The sequence below is a fragment of the Gossypium arboreum genome, chromosome 6 (assembly GCF_025698485.1).
Source record: "Gossypium arboreum isolate Shixiya-1 chromosome 6, ASM2569848v2, whole genome shotgun sequence".
Taxonomy (NCBI): domain Eukaryota; kingdom Viridiplantae; phylum Streptophyta; class Magnoliopsida; order Malvales; family Malvaceae; genus Gossypium; species Gossypium arboreum.
The window spans coordinates 98,100,418-98,117,143 of NC_069075.1; positions in this window are offsets into that span (position 1 = coordinate 98,100,418).

The window sequence follows — 16,726 nt, forward strand, 5'->3', positions numbered from 1 at the left end:
GAGTTCTTGATCCTTGATCTTCTTTAAATGGCCTCTTGACGGCTTCAATCTGCTTCACTGCAACTCAGGAAGGCGATATCTACTATCTTTGATCTGCTCCCCGTCTAATACAGAGACGCCAAATCTGATATCTTCGATCTGCTCCCCGTCTAATACAGAGATGCCACATTTGCTTCTTCAATCTACTCCTTGCAAACTCATGACTGTCATGTTGATATCTTCAATCTGCTCTCCGTCGAACACAGAGACGTCAAATCTGCTTCTTCGATTTGTTCCCTGACAATACAGAGATGCCAAATCATCTTAGATTTGCTTTAACTTAAGCACGTGAAAGCCAAATCAGCTACGTCTTCAATTTGCTCCTTGTAAGCACAAGGATGCTAAACCATCTTGGATCTGCTTCAGTAGAAACATCTGAAGGTTGGATCTGCTATGTGTCTACCCTCCATCGAAGTGGAGATGCCAGACTTCGATTTGTTCTCTGACAATACAGAGATGCCAAATCATTTTAGATTTGCTTTAACGTAAGCACGTGAAAGCCAAATCAGCTATGTCTTCGATTTGTTCCTTGTAAGCACAAGGATACCAAACCATCTTGGATCTGCTTCAGCATAAACATCTGAAGGTGAGATCTGCTATGTATCTGCTCTCTATTGAAGTAGAGATGCCAGACTTTGATTTGTTCTCTGACACTACAGAGACGACAAATCATCTTGGATTTGCTTCATCGTAAATACGTGAAAGCCAAATCATCTATATCTTCAATCTACTCCCTGCCGAATATAGAGAGATAAGATCTGTCATCTTGGATCTGCCCCGATGAAGGTCAGATCTGCTATGCTGCAGCCTATTACCCTACTGTTTTAGGTTTTAAAGCACGCCGTCTCTGATAGCTTGTAAAAGTGATTATGCTTGATAATTGAGGATGCTATGCTCGAAGTGAGTCAAATGTTCCTAATTAAACATGTTATGATGTAGAATGTCATGAATATGACCCCTATCCTAGACGTCATCATTCATTCCTTCATTTGCCTTTCTTTTCTCAAAGTTTCATTCATGCTCAGCCTGTAAGCCGTCCTCCAATGCTACGATCTACTGAGGATGTCTGTAAGAACTGAATTATTGGCTTTGTCTATTTTTCTTTAGGACTGGAAGAAAATAATTCCTCGAGTTCCTTCATCCTTTACTTGCGTGAATTTCTCGAACAATTGTCCTGTTTTAGTTTCTTGTATTATCTAGAAATTCCAGAGTAATGCGTAAAACTTTGTTTGTAAATATATTTAGTTCATCTATCATTATTTCAATGCAACATAGTGAAAGACGAATAAATTTTTAAGAATAATTAGATTTGAATGATTTATCAAAAAAATACAAAAGGAAATTAATCTGCTAGCCTATCTTCTAGAAGAAATAGAATCTAAAGATAGCAAACAAGATAGAAGTTAGATCCTCTAGATATCGCCGCTTGAGTGCCTGTACACCAGCCCCATGAAGTCTTTCTTGAGTTCAAAATGTGTTTAAAAGATCCCAAGCACTCCGTTGATGTCCCAGTTTGCAGCATTCTTCGCTCTTTGTAACAAGATCACTGTGTACTCTTCAAAATTTGAGCCGCCCTTTCGGGTTTTCGACTCAAAACCCCTTTGGTCACAAGGTGCCCTTTGCGGGTTTTCACCTTGACTTCTCCGTTTTTTATTTTTTTTTAAATCTCAAGGCGCCCTTTGCAGGTTTTCACCTTAGATTCTCTTCTTCTTTAGACAAAGTATTTTTTAACTGAGTCCGAGTTCACTGGATTGGGTAAACTTTTCCCATCCATTTCTACTAAGATCAATGCACCACCGGAGAAAGCTTTCTTCACGACATACGGCCTTTCCCAATTCGGCATCCATTTTCCTCTAAAATCCTTTTGAATAGGAAGGATCTTTTTCAGTACAAGGTCTCCCTCATGGAATTCTCTTGGTCGAACTTTCTTGTCATAAGCTCGCATCATTCGCTTCTGATACATCTGACCATGTCGAATGGCTTTTAGCCTCTTTTCCTCAATCAAGTTCAACTGGTCATACCGGGATTGAACCCACTTAGCTTCATCTAACTTTACTTTCGTCAAAATTTGAAGAGAAGGTATTTCTACTTCAATAGGTAATACTGCTTCCATCCCATAAACTAACGAGAATGGAGTTGCCCCAGTAGAGGTTCTAACAGATGTTCGGTAGGCTAGGAGTGCAAATGGCAACTTCTCATGCCAATCTCTATAGGTCTCAGTCATCTTCCCCACTATTTTCTTAATATTCTTGTTGGCGGCCTCCACTGCCCCATTCATTTTTGGATGATAAGGGGAAGAATTGTGATGCTTGATCTTGAACTGGTCGCAAACCTCCGCTATCATTTTGTTTTTTAGTTTCAATGCATTATCAGATATGATCTTCTCAGGCATTCCATACCGACAAATGATCTCCTTCTTCAAGAATCGAATCACAGCTGACTTAGTAACATTCGCATAAGAAGTGGCCTCTACCCATTTTGTGAAGTAGTCAATGACCACAAAGATAAACCGATGTCCATTTGAAGCCTTCGGTGATATTGGTCCAATGATATCCATGCCCCACATGGAAAAGGGCAATGGAGAAGTCATAACATGTAGAGGTGAAGGTGGTACATGTATCTTGTCTCCATAAATCTGACACTGATGACATTTCTTGGCGTAGTTGATACAATCCCCTTCTATGGTAGACCAATAATATCCAAATCTCATGATTTGTCTAGCCATCGTGAACCCATTTGCATGTGTCCCGCATACGCCTTCATGAACTTCTTCTAAAATTAGCTTAGCTTCCACGGCATCAACACATCTCAAAAGTACTTGGTCTTTCCTTCTCTTGTACAAGATATCCCCGTCCAAGACATAGTCGCAAGCTAGCCTTCTCAACGTTCGTTTGTCATTTTCATTGGCTTGTTCAGGGTATTTACGATCCCTCACATATCGTAATATATCCTGATACCAAGGGTTATCATCCTCTTCTTCCTTCTCAATGTTGCAACAATGTGCTGGAGCCTCGTAGACACTCATTTGAATTGGTTTTATCATTTCTTCTTTATTTTCCTTAATCATTGAGGCCAAGGTTGCTAAAGCATCTGCCATCTGATTTTTGTCTCGTGGGAAATAATTGAAGGTGACGTCATCAAACTCCTCAAGTAGCCCTAAAACTACCTTTCGATAATTGATCAATTTAGGGTCCCTTGTTTCCCATTCACCTCTGAGTTGATAAATTACCAACACAGAATCTCCATATACTTTTAGGGTTTTTATACCTCGCTCTATAGCTGCTTGTAGTCCCATGATGCATGCTTCATACTCAGCCATATTATTCGTGCAATCAAAGTCCAACTTGCACGTGAAAGGGTAGTGATTGCCATTTGGGGATACCAAGACTGCCCCGATTCCATTTCCGGTTGCATTAGAAGCTCCGTCAAAATTGAGCTTCCAAGAAGAATCTTCGGCCGTTGTTATACACATCAACTCCTCATTTGGAAAATCAAAGTTCAATGGCTCATAATCCTCTAGAGCCCTACTAGCCAAGAAATCTGCTACCGCACTTCCTTTTATAGCCCTCTGACTTATGTAGATTATATCAAATTCTGAAAGCAAAATTTTCCATCTCGCCATCCTTCCATTCAGAGCCGTTGACTCCATCATGTATTTCAATGGATCAAGCTTTGAGATGAGCCAAGTGGTATGGTATAGTATGTACTGTCTTAATCTCCGAGTTGTCCAAATCAGAGCACAACATAACTTTTCAATCGGTGGATATCTCATCTCACAGTCAGTGAACTTCTTACTAAGATAATAGATTGCCTTCTCCTTTTTCCCTGACTCGTCATGCTGGCCAAGCACACATCCCATAGAATTACTGAACACTGACAAGTACAGTATTAACAGCTTATCTAGGCAAGGTGGAGATAATACCAGAGCATTCAACAAATACTGCTTGACCTTTTCAAAAGCATTCTGGCATTCCTCATCCCAAGTACCTTGATTGTGCTTTCTGAGGAGGCGAAAGATAGGGTCATATTTTTCGGTTAGTTGTGAGATGAACCGAGCGATGTAATTTAAACTTCCTAGGAATCTTCGAACTTCCTTTTGAGTATGTGGTGGAAGTAACTCTCGTATGGCTCTGACCTTGTCTGAGTCGACTTCAATTCCCTTTTCAATGACTACAAAGCCTAATAACTTTCCCGATCTGGCACCAAAGGTACACTTTGCTGGATTGAGCTTCAACTGAAATTTTCTCAACCTCAAGAACAATCTTCTCAAGACCTCAATGTGCTCTTTTTCTGTATGTGACTTGGCAATCATATCATCAACGTATACCTCAATATCCTTATGTATCTTGTCGTGGAATAAGTTTACCATGGCCCGTTGGTATGTTGCCCCTGCGTTCTTCAGTCCAAACAGCATCACTTTGTAGCAAAAAGTGCCCCATAAGGTTATGAAGGTGGTTTTATCCATGTCCTCTGAATGCATCTTTATTTGATTGTATCCTGAGAAACTATCAATGAAGGAAAACAACGAATATCCTGCTGTGTTGTCCACCAAAGTGTTTATATGTGGTAGAGGGAAATTATCTTTGGGGCTAGCTTTATTTAAATCTCTGTAATCAACACACATTCGTACCTTCCCGTCTTTCTTAAGAACTGGTACAATGTTAGCTACCCATTCGGAGTATTTCACTTCTTGTAAGAACCCTGCATCGAGCTGCTTCTTAACCTCATCTTTTATTTTTAGAACAACGTCTGACCGCATCCTCCGCAACTTCTGTTGGACTGGCTTACAATCCTATCTTATCGGAAGACGATGTACTACAATGTCAGTACTTAATCCGGGCATGTCCTGATATGACCAGGCGAAGATATCCTTGAACTCTCGAAGCAACTCAACCAGACTATGCCTTGTGTCCTCGGTAATCAATGTTCCAATTTTCAACTCTTTCCCTTCCTCTAGGGCTATATTCTCTATTGCCTCTTTCTCATGTGGTGTGATTTGTTTCTCCTCCTGCTTTACCATTCTTAACAGATCGAGGGGTACGTCACGATCTTGGACATTTTCAAAATCCTGAGATTCTTCTAAACACATGTCTTGCTCGTAAGAGAAATCAGGAGTGGCAATATCAGTGCTCATATCATTGATATCTAGAGACCTATGGGGTATGAAAGAGTATACAAAGAATGAATGAATTTAAGAATGATTGTTTTTGTGCTATGAATAAAAAAATAAGAATTGTCAAAATTTAAATAAATATTGGTTAGGAAAAATGAAACAATGCTTGTTTAAAATTGATAAAAGTTATGTTTTATTTAAATAATTATAGATGAACATAAGCCTATTTCACAAATATAATCTTACTACTCCTAGGCCCTAGAGTAACAGACATGTTTTGAGAATTACTCTGAAAAATTCCTAAAGACTACAGGAAGGTCCTCCGCAGTCTGATTATTCAGAAAGCTCCTCGGTTCGTAAGGGTGAATGCCCTCGAGGCTTCCTTGCTCCGATCCTTCATTGTGCACAGCATTAACTTGATGACTTTCCTTTATTAGCAGTCCTCCTGATTTAAAGGATTTGGATATAGGTGGGAATGTCATCGGTTCCCACTCTACTTCTCTTCTATTCAAATGCGCCTTTCTTCTCGCTTGGCGCCTCTCAATCTCCTGCCTTTTGTGCTTATGGTCTGGCTTGAAGCCTAAACCAAAGCGATCTTTCTTCTCAATCAGTTTTGGGATTTGAATCCCTCCTTGTAACTGTCTTCCTAGTCCTTTTCCTGGCAATGCCCCTTTTCCCATAATCATTTGCAGGGCCATCCTTGTGGCTCTAGACATTTTGGGTATCGGCACCTCACTTCCTTCTAAAATGAAGGTTGCATTGATGATTTCTAAAGAGCGAAAAGAACACTCAATAGCCTCTTCATTCGCCTCGACATAAGGAGCCTTGCTAGTGACTACTGTTATAATGTCCTCTTCCGCGTTGATGGTTATTAACCGCCCATCTGTCACTAACTTCAACTTTTGGTGCAATGAGGAGGGCACTGCTCCTGCCGAGTGTATCCCTGGTCTTCCCAATAAACAATTATAGGAGGGCTTGATATCCATCACCAGGAAATCAACTTCATATGTATTTGGCCCAATTTCCAAAGGGGTGTCAATTCGTCCCATCACTTTCCTTTCGGTTCTATCAAAGGCTCTTACCACATTGTGACATGTTTTCATATGCGAACTGTCAATGGATAATCTGTTCAATGTGAATAATGGAAGGACGTTCAAATCCGACCCGTTATCAATGAGTACACTTGGAAGCGTGTAACCCTTGCACCGAGTAGTGATGTACAAGGCCTTGGTTTATCCTATGCCCCCAGGTGGGATTTCATCATCATTGAAGTAGATGAAATTATTCGTGCTAATATTATTCACCAACCGGTCTAGCTTGTTAACGGATATGTCATGGGTGACATATGTCTCGTTAAGCACCTTCATCAATGCTTCCCTATGCGCCTCAGAACTCAGAAGTAGAGACTGCTCGACCATATTATATTCACTATGCTTAAGGAACTTTAGAAATTCCTTAGCCTCCTCCTCCTTTACCGGCTCCTTGATGGGCATTTCAACTTCTTTTTCTTTCTCCACACTAGCATTTCTTATTTTTGTGGACTCCTCTCTGATGCCTACAACATCATACCGCTTCCCACTCCGCGTATGAGAACCCTCGATTTGTATATCCTTGGACGCACTGGCTACATCTTCTTTCTCTGGCAATGACACATGGCAGTTATAACTCCATGGCACCCTTTTGTTATCCTTATCAGGAAAGGATACAGGTTTATAGATTACAACCTTGGGCCTAGTTTGCGTCTCCACTTTATTATTCCTCGGCAAGGAAATAATAATTCTTGGCCGGCTAATTTCTTGTTGTTTATCTTTCGACGCATTTATTTCTTTTTTATAAGAGCTACCTTAAAAAACTTGCAGCTCTTTATTATCAATGAAGCCTTGCACCAAGGCTTTGAATTCTTCACAATTTTGGGTCTCATGACCTTTTTTTCCATGGAACTCACAGTAATTCCTCATTTCTTTTCTTTCTTTCTCAGAGGCTATCATCCCTCTCTTCACCATCTCTTTCCAAATTACCCTCAAAGGCATTCTCACCTCAACAACATTTTCCTTGATTATTCCTTCCCTAGTTCCATCAATGGCATTCACTCCTTGATTGACATGATCTGGTAATGGATTTTCAGCGTTAGGGGTATTGTCGAATCTCACAACCCCTATCTTGATAAGCCTTTCCACGGCCTTCTTCAATCCAGTGCAATTTTCAATTGAATGTCCCGGTATTCCTACATGATATTCGCATTTAGCATTTGCATCATACCATTTGGGGTACGGGGGCTGTAACGGTTTCAAGTGAAATGGAGCAATAGCGTGTGCATCATATAGGCTTTGATAAAGCTCCTGATACGTCACAGGGATAGGCGTAAATTGCATCCTCTCCGAATTCTGTCTTGATCCTGATTCTTGTCTTTAAGTACTTTGCTGCCCACCTGTAGCCACTTTGGGCTGACTAACTGTGACTGCCTTTGAATTGAAACTACTTGTGTTGTTCACCTCATTGTCTTTTCTTCTTGGGGCTGATCTTTTGGCTGCTTCCCCTTCAATTTTTCCACCCCTTATGGCATTCTCAATCATTTCTCCTGCCATGACTATGTCCGTAAAACTTTTGGTAGTGTTTCCAATCATGTGGGTAATAAATTGAGCCTTCAAAGTGTAAATAAATATCATGGTGGTTTCCTTTTCCAACAATGGTGGTTGTACTTGCATTGCCACCTCCCTCCATCGTTGTGCATATTGCCTAAAACTTTCATTAGGCTTTTTCTCCATATTTTGAAGTGTGATCCTATCTGGCGTCATATCAGTCACATGGTTATACTGTTGCATGAAAGCTTGTGTAAGATCTCTCCATGAATCAATTCTTGCACGGCTCAACTGATTGTACCACCTAGCCGCCACTCCCACTAGGCTGTCCTAAAAACAATGGATCAATAGTTGATCATTGTTCACATAACCAGTCATTCTTCTACAAAACATTGTTATGTGTGCTTCTGGGCAAGTAGTCCCGTTGTACTTTTCAAACTCTAGCATCTTAAATTTATGAGGAAGCACCAAATCTGGAACCAAACTTAAGTCTTTGGCATCAATCCCATGATGATTGCCAGCGCCTTCTAAAACCCTAAACTTCTCCTCTAACCACCTGCAACGATCTTCCAATTGTTTTGAAGATTCAGTGGCCATTCTTTCCTTCTCCATTAAATCTAGATCAGGAGTAATAGGGTTGATCGAGCTATCACCTAAATTATTTCCCAACCCAGATGGGAAATTTATGGGGATTCTAGCATCCACCGGCCCATGTTGAGGCCTCACTGTGACAGATGGCCTTCTAGGAGGTGCCTCGGTTTGCAGGGGCACATGAGGCGGAGTAAAACCCGGAGGAGGACCTTCATTCTCCTCTTCAGTGATCGCCATGGGAGCTTTTCCTTTATCGGTGGCTCTCAGCAGCTGAGCCATTTCAGCCATCATGTTTCTCTGAGCCTCTAGCATCTGCTCCCTCATTTCATTCTGCATTTTGGCCAACTGTTCTTGCATTTAATCTTGCATATCTTCTTGTAATTGCTTGAACCTTTGATCCATGTTATTAGTTTTAGTACGAGTGCCGTAAGGATGTGTGATTTCCAGGTTTTCTTTTCTACCTTTCTGGAAGTAAACTTTAACTAATTAGGATCTTTCTATAACTTTGAATGCATATGATGTGATGTAATGCAAATGCATGAATGCAAAAAAAAAAAAGTGTTGATTCTAATTCAATTTCATTAGAAGAACTTCACTAGAAGAAAAATTTCTTTACATAGAACGGACGATTACATATACGACTTCACCCTAATCCCTAAAGTCTTAATTTTCCTAAGAAGCCAAGCTAAGTTTCGACCTCGATCTAGTTCTGACTTGTACTTTAAGCTCAATACATCAGCCTGAACTGCCAAGGTTTGCAAGTGATCGGCTACCTCCCGAACCTGAGCCACAGCTTCTCCCATGACATAGTCTCTTTCTCTAATCTAGTCTTGAGAGTGGTAAAGCTATTCCCTACAATGGTCGTTGTTTGCCTCAAGAAGTTCTACTCGAATTTTGCTATCTCACAGCGCAGTCTTGATTTCCTCTACTCTCCCTTTCAACTCCTCAATCCTGGTCAGACTAACCTTCAGCTCCATTACGGAATCACGACCATAATGTTGATGTAGTGATCTCTCCAATTCAGCCACCCGAGCTCGTAACTTCTCCTTTTCTTTTTGACTTTCTATCAAACTCTTTTTCAGAGTGTCCTCTCGTTCTTGGGCATCTTGAAACTTTTTCTCCCAATGGTCAGATCTAGTCTTTTCCTCTTTGATCTCTTGGGGCCATTGCTCTGACGTTTTACCTAAACCGGTAGTTCTTATCGACATGCGCAGCTTCTTGTAATCGATTTTCATACTATCCAGATCTTCCTCGGCCTTGTTCTTTCCTTTCCTTAATTTCTCGGCCTCTAGCTTGTGGATATCGGCGTCTAATCCCAACTTCATTTTCTCTTCCTCTAGCTGCTTTATCTTCTTTCCCATCTCAGAGTTCCTTTTCTCGAAGTCTTGCCTAATGATCTCTAACTCGGATGGAATGAATCGTAAATTGCTCCTCTATTGGTTGAGTGCTCCCTTGATTCGGTCTAGGGATGTTGTCGTTGGCTCTCTTACCCCACCACCATTCATACTCGGAGGTCGTCATCGGGCCTGTGGTGAATCCTTTCATTCTCTGAGTTTGGTTCCAAGCATCTGATATCTCGCGAACCCTCCTCTTATAATTGTCATATTTATAGGAGAACTCACACTGTGCCAACCCCTGTGTCACCTGTATAAACTGTCTTGATCGATACTGCCTTAGCACCATCAGTGGAGCGTATCCAATGGCTCCCCATATTTCAGCCAGAGGGACCCAGTCAAAATCACTGCACCTATATAAGATCTCGTCAGGAATAAACTACGGAGCTCTCTATTCAATGTCTTCGGCCCTAAAATTTTGGAGAATAGCTATCCACTTCTCTTCTGAGATGTCGTCCCTCCTTGATGGGGCTACTAATTGTCTTAATAGGGAATAATCCTTAGAGAATACTCGGTAGGAGACCTTCTCCACCTTCCAAAAATGACTGTGGAACCAAGCCAAAAGAAGCTGTACACAACCAATAAATCTTCCCTCGCCCGCTCTCCGGCATGCATTCAAGGATCTGAAAGTTTCCGCTAGGATTGCCGGGACAGGTGTAGTACCTTTATCAAGTCGATCGAATAAATCCGAGACGGCTTCATCTATGTGTCCGAGTGCCTTAGGAAAGAGGATCAAACCGTAGAGGCTTAAGGTAAAAACATCAACCCTTTTCTTTGAATCCGAGTGCGCAAGAATCAAGTCCCTCAAATTCCTCCAAGGAATACACTTACTATCCCCTTTTTGCTTGATGCGGGCTGCAACCCATTGCTCGCTCATCCCTGTTGTATTCATCAACTTCTTCAAAAAGGGAGGGATATTAACAGGTCTTGAATAGGCCCTATCGGCCTGAATCTTCGAGCAATTAAGTAATGCCATGTATTCCTCCATAGTAGGTACTAAGTCGACTCCTCCGAAGGTGAAGCAACTGTAAGCAGGGTTCCAAAACTGTGCGAGGGGCCGGAACAAGTACTTATCAACCTTTACATCGAGCAAATAAGGTAGGTCACCGTAGTTATAGTAAAAGAGTTGTTTGACTTCGCCATTCCAACTATTCCATATATCCCTTAACTCTTACAGGTCATTCTGAGTCACACTGATGCGAGTGAAATCCCACAACTCCTACTCATATCCCTCGGTCAAACTATCTCATTTCTCTTATTGCGTTCCCTCGGACCACACTCGGACGGCCGCATTATCCTCCACTCTATCAAGAAATCCTTTTTTCATGCTAAACTCTTTTATTTAGTAACCAAACGTAAATCAACACCCTTTTATGATGAGATGCCATGCGAATATCAAAACACAACAAGTCAGTATTATATACAAAGAATAGAATTTAAAGCAAATAAAGAGTAAATAAACACCTACTAGGGTAACCACTAGAGTTCGGTGTGGTTCTACCTAGGGTAGGCTCTTAGGGCTTTTCACATGCGGTTTGGTTCTAAAGAAAGGTACCTGAACCAGCAGATTCCTCGATCCTCACCCATTATAGGCTCATACGGACCGAGTTCGATTCAGGGAAATACATTTCCCTACGGCTATACGGAGATGAAAACCTCACGAAGGCGCAGGTACAGATGTATCCCAAAAGCAATTTACTATCCCATGCGAAGGTGAAAACCTCACAAAGGCATAGTTTCTCACTTCCACTTAAAAGATGTGACCACAACGGTCATGCAATGCAATGTGTGAGGATATACACATAAGAACTTGAAGCAATAAAAAGATAGAAATAAGACGACGAAAAACCATAAGAAAAACATATGAAACGCAAATGAAGGGATCATAAATGTAAAATGAAAAATGAATTTTCAAATTTTGATAAAGGACAAAATTTAATCAATTATGGATCAACTCTCGAGGTCCCCAGTGGAGTCGCCAAGCTGTCGTAACCATTTTTTTAAAAAACGGGGATCGACTTTAAAACGAAAATAGAGTCGCCACCAATCCTTTTGATGAGGTGTGATCGGATCACCTTAAATTAAATCATTTTAATAAAAGTTAAGATTTACTAAAACGATAATTTTTTGGCCTACGAAAATCAGAGAACGAGTTCGGGAGTCGGTTACGCACGAGGAAGGATTAGCACCCTCGATACGCCCAAAATTGGTACCTAGTTGATTAATTAGTGTCTTAGTGTCTAAAATTTGAAAACTTGAAAGAATTTAAAATACGATCCCTCTTTGTAAAGAAAATGCTCAAATGTTAAAGACCTTCTCGTCTCAAAATATAAAATGTCACATCCAATAAGTTAGGACACGACATTTTGAATTTTCGAGAGCGAGCTTGCCTTTATATAAAAATTTGTATTTCAAAAGGATATTCGGTTAGTTAAGGTGAACGAGGAAAATCGAAACCCAGTAAGTTAGGGCACGTTTCCCTGAATTTCCAAACACCGAATATTGCCTTTACTTGCAAAAATCCTATTTCGAGGTAACAAAATGCCATACCCAGTAAGTTAGGGCACAAGACCTCGTATCTCCGAGAATAAGTATTTTTTCAAAACTCATATTGCGTTTTAAAAGAGTATCCTGTTATTTAGGTTAAATGAGAAAAATCGAAAACCCAATAAGTTAGGGCATGATTGTCTCGAATTACCAAATACGGAATATCACTTTTATGAAAGAATCATTTTAAGGCATCAAGTGAAAAACATAATGTTATTTATGGTAAAACATGAGAGCAAATTATGGTGCTAATATGTAATAACATAATAATAGGTGCGACAATGTCAAAAATAATAATATGAGCAATTATAAAAGGTGAAATAATAGCAAGGCTAGTAATATGCAAATATAAACAAATACATGAGGAAAATGAAATGATCGAACGCGTAAAAATAAATAAAACGCGGCAAAATAAAAATGACAATGATAATGAAAACGATAATAATAATATAAATAATAATAGTATGAAACGATAATAACACATGGTATTAAACATGGTAATAATAAAGTAAATATAAAATAGTAGGGAACATATATATGTACAACATATAATACTAGATTAAAATATATATACAATATTTATTGAAAACAATAATAATAAGAAATAACTAATGATAACGGTATATAAATATATACATATATGTATTAAAATATATACATAATAATAGAAATAAAATGTATACGTAGTATTAAAATATATACATAATATATACATACTAGAAATAATAATATTGAAACACAAATATTACATGAAATATACACACACACATATATATATATATATATATATATATATATAATAATGATATTAGAAGTATGTACAAAAATAAAAATAGTATAATAAAAGTGAAAATGATGATAATAATATATGAATAAAAAAACACATATATATACATACATATATCAAGAACATATTTATGATAATAGTATTGAGTATTAAAAGTATGTATACAATATAGACAAAATATATACATAATGTAGTATTGAAAATATTTACATAATATAAAAATATATGAATAATATGATATTAAAAATATATACATAAAAATATAATAAATATATATATAATATATATAAAATGTATAAAATATATATAATACATACACATTAGAAATAATAATAATAATGTTACAAAACAATTATTAATAATACCTCATAAATATATACATATATATGTTAAAATAAATACATATTAATATTAAGATGATGATAAAATAACCATTGATAACTTTACATATAAATATATATGTATATAAGTGTAATAATAGTAATTATAATACTAATACTAATAATAGACATAATAATAGTAGTAAAAATAATATAAATAATGTGTACATAATGATATGATAATAAAAAAGGACGATACGATATAATAATAACGTAAGGAAAATATTAATATTTATAATAATAGAAAATAAAAGAGTGTATTTAAAAGTATATATATAATATTATTGGAACTAATATTAAAAATTAAAATAGCAAAGATAATATAAAATAAACTTAAATTAAAAAAAGGACTAAAGTCAAATTAAAAACGAAGTTTTAGGGCAAATTAAAAATAAAAAAGGGCTTATTTAAACACGCATGAAACAACGGGGGGCCTAAAGTGCAATAACCCCCTTTTTAAAACACATAGCATCAACTAGGATTAAATTGAAAATCGCGACAAATTTTAGGGCCAAATTAAAAATAAAAAATGACTTAATTGTAAAGTAATAAAAAAGTAGAGGGGCTAAATGCGCAAATAGGCCCTCCAATGAAAACATGCGGATCCTGAAGTTGGAGCGGGTCGGGTCGTGGGTCGGCCATGGGTTAAGGACCAAAACGATGTCGTTTTGACATTAGTGACTTAAGCCCAAAACGACGTCGTTTTGATTGGCTATATAAGTCAAATTTCCCCTAAAAAAAACTCATTTTCCCCATTTCATAAAAAAAAAACTAACCCCTTCTCTCAAACTCTCTCAAGGCCTTCTTTTCTCCGGCCAAACTCCGGCTAAAGTCCGGTCAGCCACCACCGTGAGCTCCACCGCCGGCGTTGCCCCCGGCCACAACGCACGGTGGCCGAAAATTCAAAAAAATGTATTTTTTTATATTTTTATATGCTTTTAAGATATATGTATATGTAAAGAAAAAGAGAAAGAAAAAAGATTTAAAAAGAAAAAAAGGAAACGAAAATCACCTCTTTTCGGTTTTGATTTTGTTTTTCGTTTCTTTCTCTTTTTTGATGTTCAATCTCGATTATGTGTTTGAGAAATATGTTGTTTTCATTGATTCAAAAATACTTTTTTTTTTTGCTTTTACATACCTTCCCCCTTTTTTCTTTTTTCTTTTTTTTTTACTACAATCTGTTCTCTCCCTTTTTTATTTCAATATTCGTGTTTTTGTACCCAAAAAATTCGGGATTTCAGGCTTTATAACCGAAATACAATGGATTTGCTATTGTCTATTTCCTTGTTTTCTTGCTTCTTTTCTGCCCCTTTTTTGTTTTTTTCTTCTTTTGACTTTTGCAGGTGTAAGTGGAGCAAGTAGAGCAAGTGGTGGTGGCTAGGTTTTTTTATTTTTTTTTTGGCTGAAAATTAGTTAAGGTTGTAGGCTAATTGGGCTTTTAGGGTTTTAATAATTGGGCTTTTTAGATGTTGGGCTTTTTAGCCCGGGCAAAATTTGGGCTGTACATATATATTTGTCTAAGCCCCTTAGGAAATAGAGGTCAGACAAAAATGGAAACAAAACTCCCCTATGTTCAAAAGGTGGCAACTACAGCAGCATGCATGTATCCATGCAACCATGCACGAGCAAGCAATGACCGAGCATCATAGCAACAACATGCTATTGTCTAAAGAGTAATTTGGTTAATGAGTCTATGTGATAGTTGACCTTTTGTTGTTTCAATGTAACTTTTGTATTTGCTAAGGATTAGTTAGATACTTACTGATTTAGTAGCTTTTAGGTAGTCATTATGCTGATTTAACAGCTTATTTACTTGCACAAGCAAGCTTTTTTTTTACAGTGTAATCCATCTACTTATGTACATGTAATTTGAACTATTCAAGTAATGAGAGTTTCCAATTTGTTCTCTCAATTGTTCATCCGATTTGCTTCTGTTTTTTGAGCTTTCAAATACAAAATTTCTTTATTTTGTTTTGTTTTGTTGATCTTTTGATTAAAACTTAACAAATGGTATCAACAGCCTGTTGTCTTTGAGGGCATTGGTTGTGCATTATTTTTGAGTGACTTGTGTTTGAAAAAAAGAAACAGGAGCTGTTTTTGTTAGTTTGTTTTAGTTGCTGCAAGGATGAGCTTCTCACCACCACCACAAGCTGTTTTTGCTGGTGAAAACTACAACATTTGGGCTGTGAAAATAAGGACATACCTACAAGCACATGACCTATGGAATGTTGTTCTAAATGACACAGGCCACCACCCTTGAGAGCAAATCCGACCATAGCTTAGATCAAGCAGCATAATGAAGACTGTGCGAAGAAGTACAAGGCCATGTCATGACTTCAGAGTGGAGTTTCAGATGTGATCTTCACAAGGATAATGGCCTGTGACTCCAAAGCAAGCCTAGGACAAACTCAAGGAGGAGTTTCAAGGGTCAGAAAAGACCAAGCAATAGCAATTAATTAACTTGAGAAGGGACTTCGAGAATCTGAGGATGAAGGATTCAAGAACTATCAAGCAATATGCTGACAGGATCATGGCCGCAGTCAACAACATAAGACTGCTTGGAGATGATTTTAATGACCAGAGGGTAGTTGAGAAAGTCATAAAAACCCTGCCAGAGAAGTATGAATCAAAGATCTTTTCTTTGGAGGACTCGAGGGACCTATCAACTAATCCTTTGACAGATTTGATAAACGCTCTCTATGCATAAGAGCAAAGAAGAGCAAATAGAATGGAGGAGCATTTTGAGGGAGCTTTTCAGGCCAGAGGCAGAGAAAGCTCAAGTTCGAGCTCAAGTTTCAAAAGCAAGAAGCCTTGGACAGAAAAGAAAGAGAAAGGCAAGAAATAAGCTTGCAAGAAGAAGTTCCCACCCTGTGCTCATTGCAAGAAAACTACTCACCTTGAAAACTATTACTGGTATAGGCTAGACATTCAGTGTAGAGGCTGCAAACAGCTTGGTCACATTGAAAAAGTGTGCAAAAACAAGCCAAAAGCACAGCCACAGCACCAAAACCAAGCTCAGGCTACTGAGGATGTTGAAGTACAAGAAGAGCATGTCTTCACAGCCTCTTGTTTTGTTAGCTCGAGCAAGGTTAGCAAGAATTGGCTGATTGACAGTAGACGTACTCACCACATGGCTTCAAACAAAAGCATGTTCAAAGAGCTAGACACCACCTTTGTGTCCAAAGGTAGAATATGAAATGGTGAGCTCCTCGAGGCCAAAAGCAAGGGCAAGGCTGTGATTGGCACCAAGTCAGGTAACAAAACCATTTCTGAGGTTCTTTATGTGCCTGACATTG